The sequence below is a fragment of the Falco punctatus genome (assembly GCF_963210335.1).
Source record: "Falco punctatus genome assembly, chromosome: 2".
NCBI classification, from domain to species: domain Eukaryota; kingdom Metazoa; phylum Chordata; class Aves; order Falconiformes; family Falconidae; genus Falco; species Falco punctatus.
Genome location: NC_137581.1, coordinates 78,349,850 through 78,366,429, shown reverse-complemented (window position 1 = coordinate 78,366,429; position 16,580 = coordinate 78,349,850). Strand labels below are relative to the sequence as shown.

General features: G+C 45.0%; 1 protein-coding gene across 3 annotated transcripts in view; it reads right to left on the bottom strand.

The window, feature by feature from the left end:
- Nucleotides 1-631: 631 nt before the first annotated feature.
- IGSF5 (immunoglobulin superfamily member 5) overlaps nt 632-16,580 on the bottom strand; it is a 66,643-nt gene continuing 50,694 nt past the window's right edge. For all 3 annotated transcript variants that reach the window (XM_080376647.1, XM_080376646.1, XM_080376648.1), the window contains one exon: nt 632-16,580. This exon is cut by the window's right edge. The gene's annotated coding sequence lies outside the window, so the exon portion shown is untranslated.

Genomic DNA, 16,580 nt, shown 5'->3' with positions numbered 1-16,580 from the left:
AATAGAGAACTCCTGTGCTGGCATTAGAGATGATCTTGACATTCATCCGGACTTTTAAAATCCCGAAGGCAAGCAGTTCAAACTGTGAAGGGGTAATTACTGAACAAATACAACCTAGCACAGGGCTATAACAAGAAAGCGCCTTGTACAGTATCACCCAATCATTACTCCTCACTAGAAGATTTTTTTTTCCCAAAAAAAATTGCTATCTTTAACGAGTGGAATAGCAGTGTTGCATCAAGAACACTTCAGCTAGCCTTGGGGGCAAAGGGACAGTGACTGCAAAAAACCCCCACACTGTATGAACTCTACTCGGTCGATACAAACACAGGCAGCAGCCTAGGAGAGGTGACAGAGCCTGCTGCATTACACTTGGACGATCCCTTCAAGCAGCAGCAAAGCACAAGAGGATTTCCTCTGCTTTCCCCATTTCCGAGCAAAGATGTAAGCTTCTCCTCATAAACCCCTGCACCTGAGACCATGCTACTACACTGCTTTTTGTCTCAGATTTACAACCCACCTAAAACCACAGCCGAGTGTCACACCTGCACAACTAGCCCAGACTTAGTTGTGGTCACTCTTAATTTTACTCTTGCCTCTAAGAAAGAAACACCCGTTCGCTAGTGAAGCAGCCTCCAAAAAGAGATGCTGGGTAAGGCATAGTACAGGTATCTCTACTGATTCCCAGAGAAAGAGTTGCACTGGAGAACATGGGATCTGCCAGGCATTTGGCTGATTACACTGTCAACATGCCTGACGACACTTCTAACAAGAATACTGCTTTGCCCCTGAGAACTTTTCCACTGCAAAAAAGACACAAGTGAAAATGTTTGGCTTATAGCTACAAGGACGCAAGTGACCCTTACATGCTTGGCACTATTTACATTTCTCCTTAATTATAATCTTTCCCAGGACACTATTTATAAAGTTTACATCAGCATCCAATGACAAACAGGGCATTTTTTTTCCATAAGCTCCAGCAAGTAACTTTCAAACAACTTACCAAACCCTCCCTTCCGCATAGAAAAGCATTAAATACATCTTTAAGTTATTAGTTGGGTTTTTTTCAACAAATGATGCTCCACTGGCGCATAGTCCTTCCAAGGGCAAAGCACTGCCCCAGTTCAGGCTCTGAAGGCGCACACGGCCCTGGGAGGCTCTCTCTGCCAGAAGGCAGGGTCTAGAGCAGCTGCACGTATTTCAGACTCCGCACCCAGCAGACGCCCCCCAGGAGCGCCAGCTCCGCCGGGCAGACAGCCGGCCCCACCGGCTCCCGGCCCGAGAAGCACCCTGCCCTCCCCCAAGGGACGGTGACACCCCCGCCAAGCGCTCCCCACGCTCCGGCCTCCCGGGGCACTTTCGGGGGGCTGCGGCGCTCCCCCCCGCCCCGCTCACCTCGCTCATGGCTCGCGGCAGCGCAGCTCGCGGCACCCCCCGGCACAGCGCTCCCGCCGCCCCGCGCCGCCCGTTAAGAAGCGGCGCCCCGCGCCCGGCCCGGCCCCAGCCAGCCAATGAGCGCCGCGCCCGCGCCGACCCCCCGCGCCCCCATCCGAGAGGGCGCGGCGCCCCCTGGCGGCGACGGTGGCTCCCGCCGGCAGCCGGTGCCCGGGCCCCGGGGCGCCGTCCCGCACAACCGGCGGCCCCCGCCGCCTCGGCCGAGAGGGCAGCGCGGAGGTTCTGAGGCTGGAGCCGCGCCGCACGCTCGTCCTCGGGAAAGAGCGGTCACAGGCACCGGGACCGCTGCTGTCCCCAAACACCCGGCACAAGCCGCGCTCCCGTTGGGGCGGCCCCGGGGCGCCCGGCTGAGGGAAGGGGCCGTCACCGGGGCGGGCGGCGGGGGAGCTGGGGACAGGTCCGGCCACCGGCTCGGGCGGGGAGCTGCCCTTGCCCTTCCGCAGTGCGGGCCGGGCCCGCCTGGGGCTGCGGGCTGGTGCGGGCGGGTCGGGGAAACGAAGTTCCACCGCCGCCTTCGGCACCCGGCCCCGCTCCTCGGCACTGGCGGGCGGCAAGGCTAGAGCAAGGCTAGAGCCTCACGGCCATTTCTGACAAAATACACAGCATTTCCTCACCGAGCTGCTTTCGCGGGTGTAGGCAAAACAGCCCTTCTGATAATTTCTCTGGAGGAATACTTAAAATAACACTTTGGAAAGGGTGCTGCTGTCTCCAGCATCCATCTTCTGATGGAGCGCAATTACTGTATTTGGCAATACGCATTTCAGATGCTCTGACTCATGTATCTGTGAAGAAATATAGGTTCAATTTGCTCTGGGAATGCATTTAACTCCCTCATTTTTTTCTCAAATCAATATAAAAGTTAACACATTATTTTGGAGAGCCCAAGAAGCTTGCCAAACCTCTCCACTTCCAAAGACTACCTTGCAGCAGCCTCTTCTCTTCATCAAAACCTATGTTCGGGGCCAGTCTTAATAAAGGCAGCGAAATAAATTTTGCGAGACCTTTCTGGAAACGACCTTTCCCCTCTGAGCTGCAGAGGCACAGGCACGGCAGTGTCCCTTTGCTGTGCCACCCGTCAGCAGACGTGCAGTGATGGGGGGGCACAGGGAGCACCCCAGCTGCAGTCACCTTCACCACAGCTTTCAGTCTGCTCCTGCATGAACGCCCGCCCGGCCCGGCCCCTGCCTGGCCCTGTGCTCTTCCCAGCACTCCTCCCCAGCAGGCGAGATGAAAAGACTGCACAGGCAGTGGAACTGGGGATGTGGATCCTGGGAAGAATGTAGGGATGCTGCCCTGATGTTAGGGATGGGATCAGGAAAGCTAAGGCACAGCTGGAGCTGAATTTGGCAAGGGATGCAAAGAATAATAAGTGCTTTTATAGGTTTGTTGGCCAGGAAAGGAAAATAAAGTTTACCCTCCTGGTAAATAAAATGGGAAAGCTGGTGACAACTGACATGAAGAAGGCTGAGGTACTCAACACATTTTTTTGCCTCAGTTTTCAATGCTAATCTCTCTTTCCACATCTGTCAAGCCCCTGAACCTCAAGGCAGGGACTGCGGGAATGAAGTCCCTCCCACTGAAAGTAAAGACCAGGTTGAAGACCACCTGAAGAACCTGAACATACACAAGTCCATGGGACCTGACAAGATGCACCCCAGGGTCCTGAGGGAACTGGCTGATGTAGTTGCCAAGACACTTTCCATCATACTTGAAAAGGCATGGCAGTCAGGCAAAGTCCCTGGTAACTGGAGGAAGAGAAACATCACACCCATTTTTCAAAAGGGTAAAAAGGAGGATCCTGGGAACTACTGACCGGTCACTCTCACCTTTGTACCTGGTAAGGTTATGGAACAGGTCCTCCTGGAAGACATGTTGAAATATAAAGGCATGGAGGTGATTAGAGACAGTCAACATGGCTTCACCAAGGGCAAATCATGCCTGGCTGATCTAGTGTCCTGCTGTGGAGTGGCTGCATCAGTGGACAAGGGAAGAGCTATGGATGTCATCTACCTGGACTTAGGTAAGGCCTTTGATATGGTCAATATTCTTGCTGCTAAATCAGAGAAACATGGGTTTGATGGATGGACTGTTAGATAAGGGATGGATGGCCATGTCTGAAGAGTAACAGTCAACAGCTCAACGTGCGGGTGGAAACCAGCAAGGAGTAATGACCCTCAGGGGTCTGTACTGGGACCAATACTATTTAAAATCTTCATTAACGACACAGACAGGGGGATTGAATGTGCATTCAGCAAGTTTGCAGATGACATCAAGCTGAGTGGTGCCGTTGATTCAGTAGAGGGAAGGGGTGCCATCCAGAGGGACCTTGACAGGCTTGAGGAGTGGGCTTATATGAACCTCATCAGGTTCAACAAATCCAAGTGCAAGGTCCTGCACCTGTGTCAGGGCAGTCCCCAGTATCAATACACTTGAAGAGATTGAGAGCAGCCCTGTGGAGAAGGACTTGGGGATACTGGCAGATAAAAAATTGGACGTGAGCTGGCAACATGTGCTTGCAGCCCAGAAAGCCAGCCATATTCTGGGCTGCATCAAAAGAATGTGGTCAGTAGGCTCAGGGAGGTAATTCTGCCCCTCTACTCCACTCTGATGAGACCCCACCTGGAGTACTGCATTGAGCTTTAAGGTCCCCAGTACAAGAGAGACATGAACCTGTTAGAGGAGGTCCATGAATATGATCAGAGGTATGGAACACCTTTCCTGTAAAGAAAGTCCAAAAAAGTTGGGGCTTTTCAGCCAAGAGAAGGCTCAGGGGAGATCTTATTGCAGCTTTTCAACATATTGAAAGAGGCTTATAAGATGCAGAGAGACTTTACCAGGGCCTGCACAGGGCTGTGGATGTGGGGTATGAGGCAGAAGGAGGAAAAATATGTAGGGGGACAGGCTGGGGCAAGGGTTGATAACAGGAGGGTAGAAGGTGCATGGTTTGCCTCCTGCTTCCTTCAGGGTGCTAGGAAAGCAGAGGAAGCTGAGGGCACGAGTTGAAAACAGGCACTGGAGACCTCAGTTGCAGGAGATGACTTGTCTTTGAAGAAGAAGGAAGAGCACTGCCTTTTATTTCGCTTGGGCTTCTGGGTTGGAAAGACCCAACCTACCTATCTTTGTAAATCTGTTAATATACATTTACTTGGACTGATAAACATGTTATTGTATCAGCTCAGAAACTTGCTGCCCTGACTTCTGGGCAGGAATAAAATGCTAAATTGTGATTTATCCCTTGTTTGGAGAAACCTGCTGGCTCCTGACAAGGTAATAGCCACTTCTCAGACACTGATGTGATTACTAGCCTAAGCCAGCCACCGGAACTTTCACAGTCTTGATTTGGAGTGAGGATATCTGAGGTCTTCCAGGGAAGTAGGGAGATGGCAGCTTTATGTGAGCCCAGGCAGGTTGATCCAGCAGCAGAAGGACTTTCTTTTGCCCTATTAAACACATTGGCATATTTACAGTTTATGACATTATCCAAATAGTCTTTGATCTTCTTTAACCTGAGCCAGTGCCATGTTTGCAGATGTGAATAGTTTCTTTAAAAAAAGAGTTCACAGCATGAGCTGGTTGAAGAAGAATCACCAAATGCATTGATTGTATGGCTGTATGAATTATAGATATAGCTTAAGTATGAAACCTGCCATTCACCATTGGGGACCTCAACACTGCAGGGACTCTTTATGAATTTGAATCCTAAACAAGGGTTCCCCTCTTCTTTTTTCTTTTTTTTTTTTTAGGCTTCTTCAGGTAACTAGTGATAATATATGATGGGGAAGACATCATCTTTGGTCCTTTTTCATTGTACTATTATTCCCAGGACCTCCATGGGCATTTGGCATTTTTCAAAAATTGGCAATTGTTCCAGCTTTTGTTGTGAGTGGACCAAGCAGGCAATAAGCATGGTGAGAGTTGATGACATGAGTAGCTTCAGGACTGTAAATATGGTATAAGGACCTAAAGTAAATACGATGAAGTTTACCCCTGAACAAGCTATGTACTATGTGACAACATTTTCCAGTGAAAAGTAATTGTGCGTACATTGTGTTATTTGTATTCTGACAGGAGTGGCACTGGTCTTTCAGTTAATGGGTGCAAGGCACAATGCTAACACAAACTATTAAAGGAGTATTTCTGAACAAAGGGCTCACAGTCAATGGTAAGTGATACAGACCGCTGAGAGAAAATCTTTTCAGTTCCCATTGACACTGATAGGAGTCATATTGGTCTCTCTTCTTCATCAGCAAATTAAACGTGTGAAATTCAAGTAGAAAATCTCATGGTCATAATTCAGGCTGTGCACTCTGCTGAGCACAGAGAAACATGTTAGCAGAGAAGGCTCTTTGCACTAGATTCAGCAGGGGAATATGCGACGTTTTTGTTTTCTGACCTGCTTTGTGGAGTTCACAGCTTCCAAGAGAGGCACACTGGAGACCACACCAAGCTGTGTCTGGGGAAGCCCAGAGGTCCCATGGTACTCAGGACCCACTGCATGGGTACCCACTGCAGGACATCCCTGTGGCCCCAGTTCAGTACCTGTGGGCAGGATTGATGTGAGCCGGCATTTTGAGGAATGAGCTGCCTGGATTAGCTAGTGGAAGAAGTAGAAGTGGGTGGAAAAACCTCCCTTCTTGGGGCCCTGTATTAGATTTGCGTTCATAGCCAGGTGCCACTCTTTTCAAATACAGCATCGGGCATGGTCTCTTCTTCTAGAGCAATGATGCTGATGGCAATAGCACTGCCCTTCACGCAATGACTCTCTGCTCTGAGGACAACCTGCATATTTTGTAGCACGCAGTCACAGCATAAGATGCAGAAGCTGCCCTCAGACAGGTTCCTGAATGAGCACAAGACTCCCCTCTCCCCAGTGAAAGCCTGTGACCACAGAGATGCACCTGTTCTCTCTCCCTCTGAACAAATCTTGTTCCTTGCCTCCCAGGTTTGCATAGTGTGCAGTGGAGAAAACTTCCATTGCCAGCCAAAGAAATCTAAACATAAACTGTGGGATGAAATGCTATGTGCCTTTCCTACTTCTCAGTGTGGACCTGCTGCACTTAGAAACTCTTGAACGTACAGGCCCACAGATACCCCCTAATCTTGGATGCAGCCTGAGCTCTGATATTTTCATCTGTGAGCCAGCTTAGTTTGACGTATCTTGAGTTCTGGAAATGCAGCAGCAACTTGAACTTTTCAGAAGGATCTTAGAATAAAAATAACTGTAATATTTGTTTTATTTATAGTCTGTCATTTATGCTGTCTGATGGCACCAGGTTTTAGTTTTGAGGTATCCTTTCACTGGCAGCTTTTCTAACCTATGGCAACCCTGTAATTTAAAGGTGCCCCAAAGATCAGCTTTTACTTAAGTGCACAGGTAAGTAGTGACACTTCTAAATAGAGAAAATGTTCTAAGGTAATCTGTTTTCAAGTGCCATTACATTCTGAAAATTGACTATTAAAATACCACCTTCTTGTTCATTATGTCTGCACCGCGCTATGTGTTCAATCTTGTCTGCTAGCATATGACTGCAATTTTACTCCCACTTACCTGAAAGACTCAGCAGAGAGCATCTGAGCTGGATCTCAAAACAGAAAGGCTCACAGGCTTGCGAGGACTTTCACCTGTGTAAGGGGACTAACGATGGCTCTTCTCTGAAGACTGACCGATCCATAACTGAAGAACCATGTGTTGCATATACGGAACAAATTTGCTAATTGTAATTGGCAATGGCACACACCTGCACAGTCTTGCTTTAGTTGAAGGTGCCTACTAAGCGAAATGGTTTTATTAGAAGTATGGTTATCTGCAGAATCGATCCAGAAAAGACAGTAACACAGAGTGCAGAAGATACTTAGGTTGCTATATTTTTCAGTTAAAATTTGATTCAGATCATATCAAACCCAAAAAGAACAAAATCAAAATATGGCTGTGCCTTCGAAGGGGTTCCATATTACATCAGAGCAGAGCCACTCTGGTTGAATATATTTGGATTTTGACTGTGACTTCGAAAACTGAAGTTTCCCAGCACTTGAGATTGGTACGCTGAAGTGAAACCTATGCCTCTTGCTAGTTTTATGCTCTATGAATTTTTAAAGAGAAGGAACAATTTCACAGAAACTTTCAGGGAAAAAAAAAAGTCCATGTTGTGGCTGAAATCAAGGACATTGATTTCAAACAGAAAGCTTTCATTTCAGAAAGGCTGTGTGCCTTTGAGTACTGGAAAATAGAAGGGGATCTGCAACATGACCTTAATTACAGAGAATATGCTGTAATTGTAGGCTTTGGTTTGCTTCTTGATTTAACCAGCATAGCCCTAGACACTCTATGATGTATGACTGGTCATATCATGCATATCAGCTAATTTGCCCAAGTAAAAAAATTAAAATGTAGAAAAAAGACAGTTTCCACAGGTTTACCTCACATTAGTATGCCCTTTTACCTTTTAATTAAGAAGCTAATGGCTTTGGGTAGTTAAACAATAAAATACATTTGAAGATCTGGGCCTTAGGGCCTTTGTTACAATAACCTTTGCTCCCATGCAAGAGGAATAAGTCAATGGTTCCAACAAAATCTTATTGTGGTTGGTGTCACAAAAATACCAAATATAATTTGGAAAAATTGAGTCTTTTCTCAAGAGAGTTGCATGACATGACTTACTGTACAGTGTGAGTCATCTTCTATCTTAAAAAAAAATAATCACCCAAATATAAGTGTCGATTCTTCAGTCTGGCCAAAGAATTTTGAAGGATGTAATCCAGAGATGTGTCCTTAACTTTGGTGTAGAGAGCCATTTTCAGTTTAAGCTTAATTCCCTAAACCTTTCAAACCCTGAAGAATGTTGTGGGTTTTGACTCTTTGTCTGGCTCTGTTTTGCAGAAGCCAGAGGATGTGAAAATGTATTCAGATGTTACTTGACACTTACCCATGGTAGTTAACTTTTTACTAAAAAGGTAAAGAGACATAATAATTATCAGTTAACAATTTTCAATCTCTGTATAGACAAAGGAATTTATGTGATTAAAAGGATCCACAACAATTATAACTTGCAGAATGGAGAGATAAGGAAGTTTAAAGTATACTCTTTCCCTTACTGCAGTGACTTTGGGGAAAATAAGGTTAAGGCTAAATTCTCTGTACCTAGCCTCTCTTTCTGCGTACTTTGGATTAGAGAAAGGAAAAGTCAAACTCTTTGCCCCAAAATTCTCAGTGGCATCTTACAGAAATTATTTCTTTCCAGTACAAGCTGAGAGCATTAGGTGCTGCATATATATATGTATGTATGTATGAATGCATGTGTGTAGCATATGTCAGGGTGAAATAAGACTTCTAGGAGAGTCTGATTAGCTCTTGACCATTGCACAGGGGTCAGGGAGCATTTTCCCCTTTGTGTACTCCCTAAATCCCTTATTCAGCTCAGAGACTAGATCTAGAAGGCTGCCGGCTTCAAAAGGCTTGAAGTGTACTGCAAGGATAACATCACTGCCAGTATTAACCTCTGCACGCAACTCAGGGATCACAGTTTTCTCTCCTACTCCACCTGCAGAAAGATGGTTTGACCAAAAATGAAGGGTAGTGCTATAAGAGCCCTTCCACTGTGCACCACCTGGCAGTGCTGCTGGGACTGCTGGAGCTGCTGGATTTTTTTTTTCTTGGTCTCTGTAACAGCACAAGGCTGAAGTTCAGAAGAGTTTCTGTCCTGTTTGCTTTTCATCTTTAGTCAGAGCAGAGGCTTCAAAACAACCTCTGATCTTTGTGTCACAGCGCTCCCAAATTTTGCCAGACATTTTACAGGAAAAAATAAAAAGTTAAGACATTCAGACCCTTTTTTTCCATTTACCCCAGCAACCTTTTTAGTGCTGTCTTGATAGCAATTACACATAACATATTCCAGTAAAAGGAAGTTAAAGTCACCAGGTCAAGCGATCTGTAATTAGCAGCTGCCAAAATGAGGACACCAGTATGAACAAACTTCATCTCTGCTCTTCCCTCATGAAAATGCATGTTGGGGCTCTCCACTTTCCCAGAGGGCAGAAGCCTGCCTCTGCTGTGCAGGGTGGACTAGGTTAGGGCATGGATCAAGACCAAGCAGTTAGCTGGAGAGGGAAAAGCTTGTCAATGTTAGGACTAACACATAGAAAGGTCAATAAATGTTAGGACTAACACACAGAAAGGTCAATAAAAAGGAGGATTTGTCTCTATTGCTAAATTTCTTGTTTAACATATATTTATGGATTGATCTGTGAAGCTTTGGAGTTCTCAGCCTCAGGTTCTGGGGACTTTTGACTCTTACCTACCTGGCTTTTAAATGAAGCTGGTTAGAATTAGCATTACATACAATGTTGGCTGGATGCAGGAAGCACAATATATACTAATACTTCCAGAGGGCCCTTCTAGGCCTATTTTCTACATTTAGTTTATTCACAAACTGGGATCTCTTCTACTTATCAAGGTAAAGGTATTTACTTAACATTCAGAAACTGAACTTGTCAATTCAATTAAGCTGGTCTCTTTTGTTAAGGAAAACATGAGATCAGCACTTTTTAATTTCTGAGCCATGAAGCGCAACAACAGACTGAGACAGATTGTGCTGGCTTCTGGAAATACCCTTAGTAATGGGCATGCTGAGACCCAAAACCAGCCACTTTAGCACAGCCCATTCTGTGACACTGAGTTAAATCTCTCCTTTTAGCAACGGTTAGTTTGCCAAGAGGAGTATGAGGCACGGAAAAGAAAGGACACATAAAGTATGCAAGGAAAAAAAACAGCTAATTGTGTTCAGCATATAAGAGCCTAAGCTGATGAATAGGTATGGCTAATTTGGCAGAATCTTTTAAAATGAAATTATTTGCATATTTTTTGTTAAGAAATGATAAAATGGAGATGGAAATAAAAGCAGCTCCCAGCTGACTGATGGGAATGGATGACCCCTCATTAAAAGCACCTCAGTTTTAACAGAAAAAAATGCTTAGTTCTGTTTCCTTCATCTTTCTTCTACAATGTCTGTGTTACAAATAATAACACCTCATTTAGCTATTTCCTATGGTTTAACAGTGACATTTCAGTTTAATAGTTGATGACTTTTCTGAGGTCCCTGCCTACCCTATATCCTTGCTAGAAAGTGCTCTCTCTTTGACCCATTATATTTAATTGAGGTGTTATTAAGTAAAGGTTCTTGTAAAGGTCAACAAAACTCTAAAATAGATTCACGAACACAAAAGAGACTTGGTTCTCTGTCCTGACTCACTGCAGTGCCGTTTTATTCAGCACAGAGTTTTCCATGGCCATATTTCCAAACCACCATCAGAAGGTGAGCTTGGAAGGGCTGGGCTCTCACGGTTCTCTCTGTGGACCATGGAAGGACAAGTTTCCCCTGAGGGAATTTCAGGACATAACTGACCACCCTGATTTGTGTCCTAGCAGAGCATCTTTCTCTCTCCCCTCCTCCCTCTTCTTTAGCTTTCTTGTTAGATTAGGGAAAGCACCCAATGCTATTTTTTAGCCATTGCAGATATATCCTTAAAGGCTGGCACAGAAACCCTTCCCCTAAAAGATTATAGTCTTCTATGGATGGCAAGGTGGGGTGGTGGTGGTGGTTGTGGTGGTGTAACAAGGTCAAGTTGTGTGATCCCCCAATTCCAAATTCACGGGCTGAGTGTCTGGCACTATGTGCTTCTACAACTTTTTCTTATCTTCCCTCTTTAAAATGCAAGTTACTCCCTCAAATGATCAGAAAGAAAATGGTTTTGAGCCAATTAGAAGCAGTTCAGGCACTACAGTGGCCTTGGCAGCATGATGGAGCACTGGCTATGGCTCTAATGGACTAACTAGCTCTGACCTCAGCTGCAAAATTCAGTTGTAGTCATGGATTAACTTTTTTTCAGGCATTTTGTTTTTATGAATAATAAGTATGTTCATTCACATAAAATACTCTAAGGACTTTTTGAAGGTCAGTGTAATCTAAACCCAGGTTCTCTTAAATATTTAGTTTATCATCTCTTTGTATTTAAAGTTTCAGAAGCTGAAACTTTAATGATGTTATGCAACTGTAAACAGATGAGTTCACCTGATATTGAGGAAGGGAAGGGTATTAAATAACATAGCTCTTACCCAGGAAAGGCCAAAAACTTTCTAGCTCCTTTTACAGAAGATGTTGCCATTTTGTTGAGCATTCATCTACCTTGCTTCATATTTCAAACAGATTCATAGAGTCAAAGAATAATTTAGGTCAGGAGGGACCTCTGGAGGTTGTCAGGTTCCCCAGCTCAGTGCAGGGCCAGCATCAGTGAGATCCTTATGTTGCCCCAGCAACAGCAATGAAATACAGCCCACATAAGGAAATGTAGTGTAACCATTTGATACAAACTTCTGGACACCATGTGTAAGGGATTCTGAAGAGTCTGGAATTTTTTTGTTTGTTTTGTGTGTATTAGCTTTGTCAATAATACATTATTATGTTGCCAGGTAGCAAGTAATTAGATATGTGAAACTATTTTCATACAAATTTCAGATGAGTAAAGAGGGCTTCAATGTGTACAACAAACTCCCTGTAGTTCCTATCTCTACCACTTTTTCTGTATTTGCAGTAATATTTCAGCAGTCCTAATACACACTGTGAGGGTTCCTGCTGTTGTTCCTTGGGTACAGAGCCAGCCTATGTAGTTACTTGGCTGTAGAGTTATATCAGAACATGGCTGTGCCAATCTGCCCCTGCACGTCTCTTGGTGGTGCTTCTCCAGGGGCCACAGCACTGCTTGGTCTTTGAGGTATGCCCAGCCTTCCTGGGAGGCAGAAAACCTCCAAATACAAGGCCTGAGGGCAAGGGCTGCCTCATGTTGGACCTCTCTTACCCTGATGCAGGAGGAAAACCCTGCCAGTCCTGCACTAGTCTGTATGGATGTCTGGGGAATCTTTAATGAATTCTGATGCTTTCCTTCCTAATGGGACTTTCTGTTGGTTTGTTCTTGAGAGCTCTGTTTGATGAGGCACTGATCAGGGCAAGGAGTGAGAAGTAGGTGAAAGCCTATTGTATGCATATCCTCAAGCTCTTGAGTAATACTCACTAATACCTCATTAAGCAGGATGGTTAATTACCCTCTTGGTACTGCATCTGTAAACAGTTTGCTACTTATCTGCTTAGACTACATTTACATTCAGTATTAAAAAGCAGTGGCAAAATACTGTCCCTAACCTATGCACCATATATCAGCAATACCCGGGGTTCAGTGGGAAAAGGCAATTACGATTAGCACAAAACTGGAAAACAAGTAGTGTATGATTTGAGCCTTGGGAGAGCTGTTAGCACAACAGGCCAGTATCTTGTCTCAGTCATTCCATAGAATCTTTAATGTAGCGTCTTTAAACAACATAATTTCAAATGAATGAGGTTTGGTTTACAACAGCAGAAAAGACGTAAGAATCAGCTTCTTTCTGCTTTCTGCTGCTGAAATGTGTCTTTCCCTCCCTGTCCCTGTTCTCCCTCCTCCCTCACTGCTGCAAAAGAGGGACAACTATTTTGGACTGTGACCAAAAGCATTGACAGAATGTATTTCCTGCTAGTTTCAGTTAATATGCAAAAAGATGTGCAAGCACATAAACATCCCAACTCAAGTCTATTTCCACATTAGATGTTTATTCCCCTTGTTCCATTGTACACATTTCTAAAAGGAGGTCATGACTGATGCCTTCAGAACAAAGTAACCATTATGTCCTTTGGAGTTTTTGTGTTATAAATTATCTTGGCCATAAAGTGCATTAAAAAATGTACCTGGCTATTGAGAATCACCATGCCCTGCACACTGAAATGCCAACTCTAACCCAGGGGAAGGAATCATTAATTTGGTAATGAAATGAAAGCATGATAGTAGATTTATTACTTGAATTGTTGATTATACCAATTGACCTTTTAGTTAGATCTTTAAACCTTCATAAAGTCCTCTTGCTCCTTGACAGTGAAAAACCAACAACCCTGTGCAAGCAGTTACATTCCTTCGACAACTGTGTTTGCGAAGCAGAAAACACAGCAAATGGAGCAAACTGAGTTCAGTGAACTCTTACCTATGAGGTCTCCAGCATAACATCAACTCAGGCAGCGTGAGCTGAATACTCTGCACTGTGCACCTGCGGTAGGAAAAGCAGTATAGCTACAGTCTAGCACTTACATGTAAATCGTTGCAATTACAGGCGGTTCAGTTGACGTTTTGAATTAACTTGGTCAATGACCCACGAGTGTGTCTGAAGGCAGTGCTTCCCTGGAAGATAAACACACAGAAAATGAGAGGTGACACACACTGTCATTCACTTGCCCACTGTGAACTTTTATCATGAAGCAGCTGCAAAGAGCACAAAGGACATAGGTGTCTGGGCAAATCTTACCCAGTGGCAAAATTAACAAATACAAGCAAAGGAGTGACTTAAGTAATGTAACACTGGTAACCATAGCTCACGGCTCTTCTTACAGTTTCCATTTCAGAGCACCATTAATGACTTCATAATCATCTGACATTAATTGTATCTACCTCTGCCCTATCAAAAGGGATTAGCAGTTGAAATGAAGGAAACCAAGGCTTTGTAACTTATTAGCTATGATGCTGCTGAGGGTAGCAATATAGCAAGACAGAAAAGAAAACCTCGCTGGTTTGGTGGATAATCTTAACAATATGCATTAGAAAGTCTGCATTAATTATTTCTGATTGGGTTCATTGCAATAACTGAATCACATCTGCAATGCAGGGCAAAATTTGTCAGCAGTCTGGCCACTGACGTCCAAGGGATATAGAATTCCTTATTATTTCTGCAGTGCCATGCAGCTGCTCACGGAGCTTCACAGCCAGCTGAGGAGTCAAGGTAATTGCTCTGAGACATTTGGGTTCCTCATTAAACAAGTAAAGCTATGGGGTGACAACAAACTGAGGGCAGAGGGGGAGAAAAGAAGCATCTGCAAAAAAAAAGGGGGAAATGAAAAGTTTTCTGGAGGGAAATAAAACATGCTGCAGTGGCGCAGCTTGGGTATGCGTAGTTCAGAGGTGACTTTGCCGCAGCTACTCAGCAGGAAAGCAGTTGCACTGGAAAGGTTTCTGGACACAGAAGCAATTTTCTTTAGGCATCTAAAGATTAGGGGCAGTACCACAGTGCGACAGGACTGAGTGGCTCTGGCCTTCCTGTACCAATACACACAGGTTGCTCAGTGGGCCCAGGTTAATGAGGACAAATGGCTTGTCTCCTTCTTCCCTGTATGACCACTCGATGGACTCTTTGTGTGCCCGTGTTATGTAGCAAAGTGAGCAGCTGCCTGGCTCCTCCGTTTGAGTAAAGGACCTGTGCCCTGGGAATGGCGCAGGGCATCGGCAGTGCTGTGGTCATTGCAGAAAGAGCCTCAGCAGCAGGACCGACCAAGGGCCACGCTGTGCCTCACTGCCTCATGGCAGGACTGCACTTCTATCTGGAAGTAACTCTGTTCCTGAATGAACAGGGGCTCCTCGGCATAACGTGCAACCAGTGGGAAACTGCAGAAGGTGTACTAGCTGCTTAGTTTGTGGTGTCTGTAAAAACAACTTCTAAATCTGCTCTCAAAATAATCTTTTTTACAACCTGAGGAATCCCTACAGCTGTTTACCAGGAGACTGAGAACTTCTATGCAGCTCAGAAAGGGCCCAGCAGCAGTGCACCGCACTGGCAGCAGCAGTGTGGGGCTGCTCCAGCAGACAGTGACCCTTGCCTTGAGAACCCATCTCCATGGGACACAGGGAAAAGAGCAGAGCAGCTCCAGGGACCGTCACTAGGTCAGCCAAAAGTCCTGGTGACCACATAGGGCCGTAGCAGCAGGCAGATTCAAGCTCCAGCCACCAAGTGAAGCCAGGGCAGGGCCAGTGAGGTGCAAGGTCTGGGCAGTGTGCCTGCGTGCAGGGTGGGTAACTGAGTTCCCAAGCCAGAGGGCACAGGGTACACGAGCAGAGGCCCCCGATGAGGCTTCTCACTGCTCTTTCCCACAGTTTAGCTGTTTTCACGGAAGCGTGATGGAAGGTTACCCAGCATCACCGTATTTGAGCAGACCTCAAACACAGGCAGCTCAACCCTTAGATGCGTGGGGTGGAAGAGGCTGCAGAGGAGGATTACAGAGATGGCTATGGAGGCTGTTGGCATACTCAGGGCGCTGACAAGCTTCTTAAGAATGCTATCAAAATTGCATATGGAAGCTAAGTCATTTCATTAGATCTCCCAAGACCTCAGCTATTAGGTATCAGCTCAGAGCAGTGGAAATATGTGTGTGCTGCCACAGCATCTTCCTCCTCCTTTACCTTGTACTTTCCAGCCCTTGCACCTCCCAATGTTCCATCCTCTTTAGTATATGCATCTTATAAACACATTTAATACACACAGCTAATCTGGAAAAAAAATGTAAAATATGGCAGCCTTGGAAGGAATATATTTATTTGTAACTCTGGACAGTAATACCAAATAAGAAATTCCTTTTAATTTTAAAATAGACTTACCCCACTGAAATCAGCAAAGATGTTGCATGAACAAAGGGAACAGAATCTTGACTTGTGATTTAATGCAAATTTATAAAATTTCCTCAAATTCGGTTGCACAATAGAATATAGAGTGTCACAGTTCTTTTTAGGATCTTAAGGTGAAAGGGAATCAATAATTAGGTCTTAAGTTCATATTGCTGATATTTCAGTAGGTTATACTCAGGCCATGCTTTTTCACCAAAACACTATGACACTGCACCACAGGAGCACAGTGCCACAGCAAAACCCTTGCCTCATGTTTTAAAGCATTACATAATTCAGATATAGCCCCGGTATGACAGAATCCATGGTATAACAACCACATTATCATTTTAGGAAAAAAGGGTTAATTTTATTTTAACCTGTGTTGCAGTTACAGCTGTTCTTCAAAGTATATTGCTCTGTTCCATGCAGGGAGAAGCACATTGTCCTGCTAGTGGGTGTGAGGACTCCTGGTGATCAGCAGTCCCATCCTTGTCACTGCCCTCTGTTTGTCCCCTCCTCTGGCAATGGGTAAGAGAGGTATGGGAAAGTAACAGTTCCTCTGCCAGCTTGGATGCTTCCCCAGTGAATTTTGACGGCTTGGCATAGACGCTGCCTCTCTCTTTCTCTGC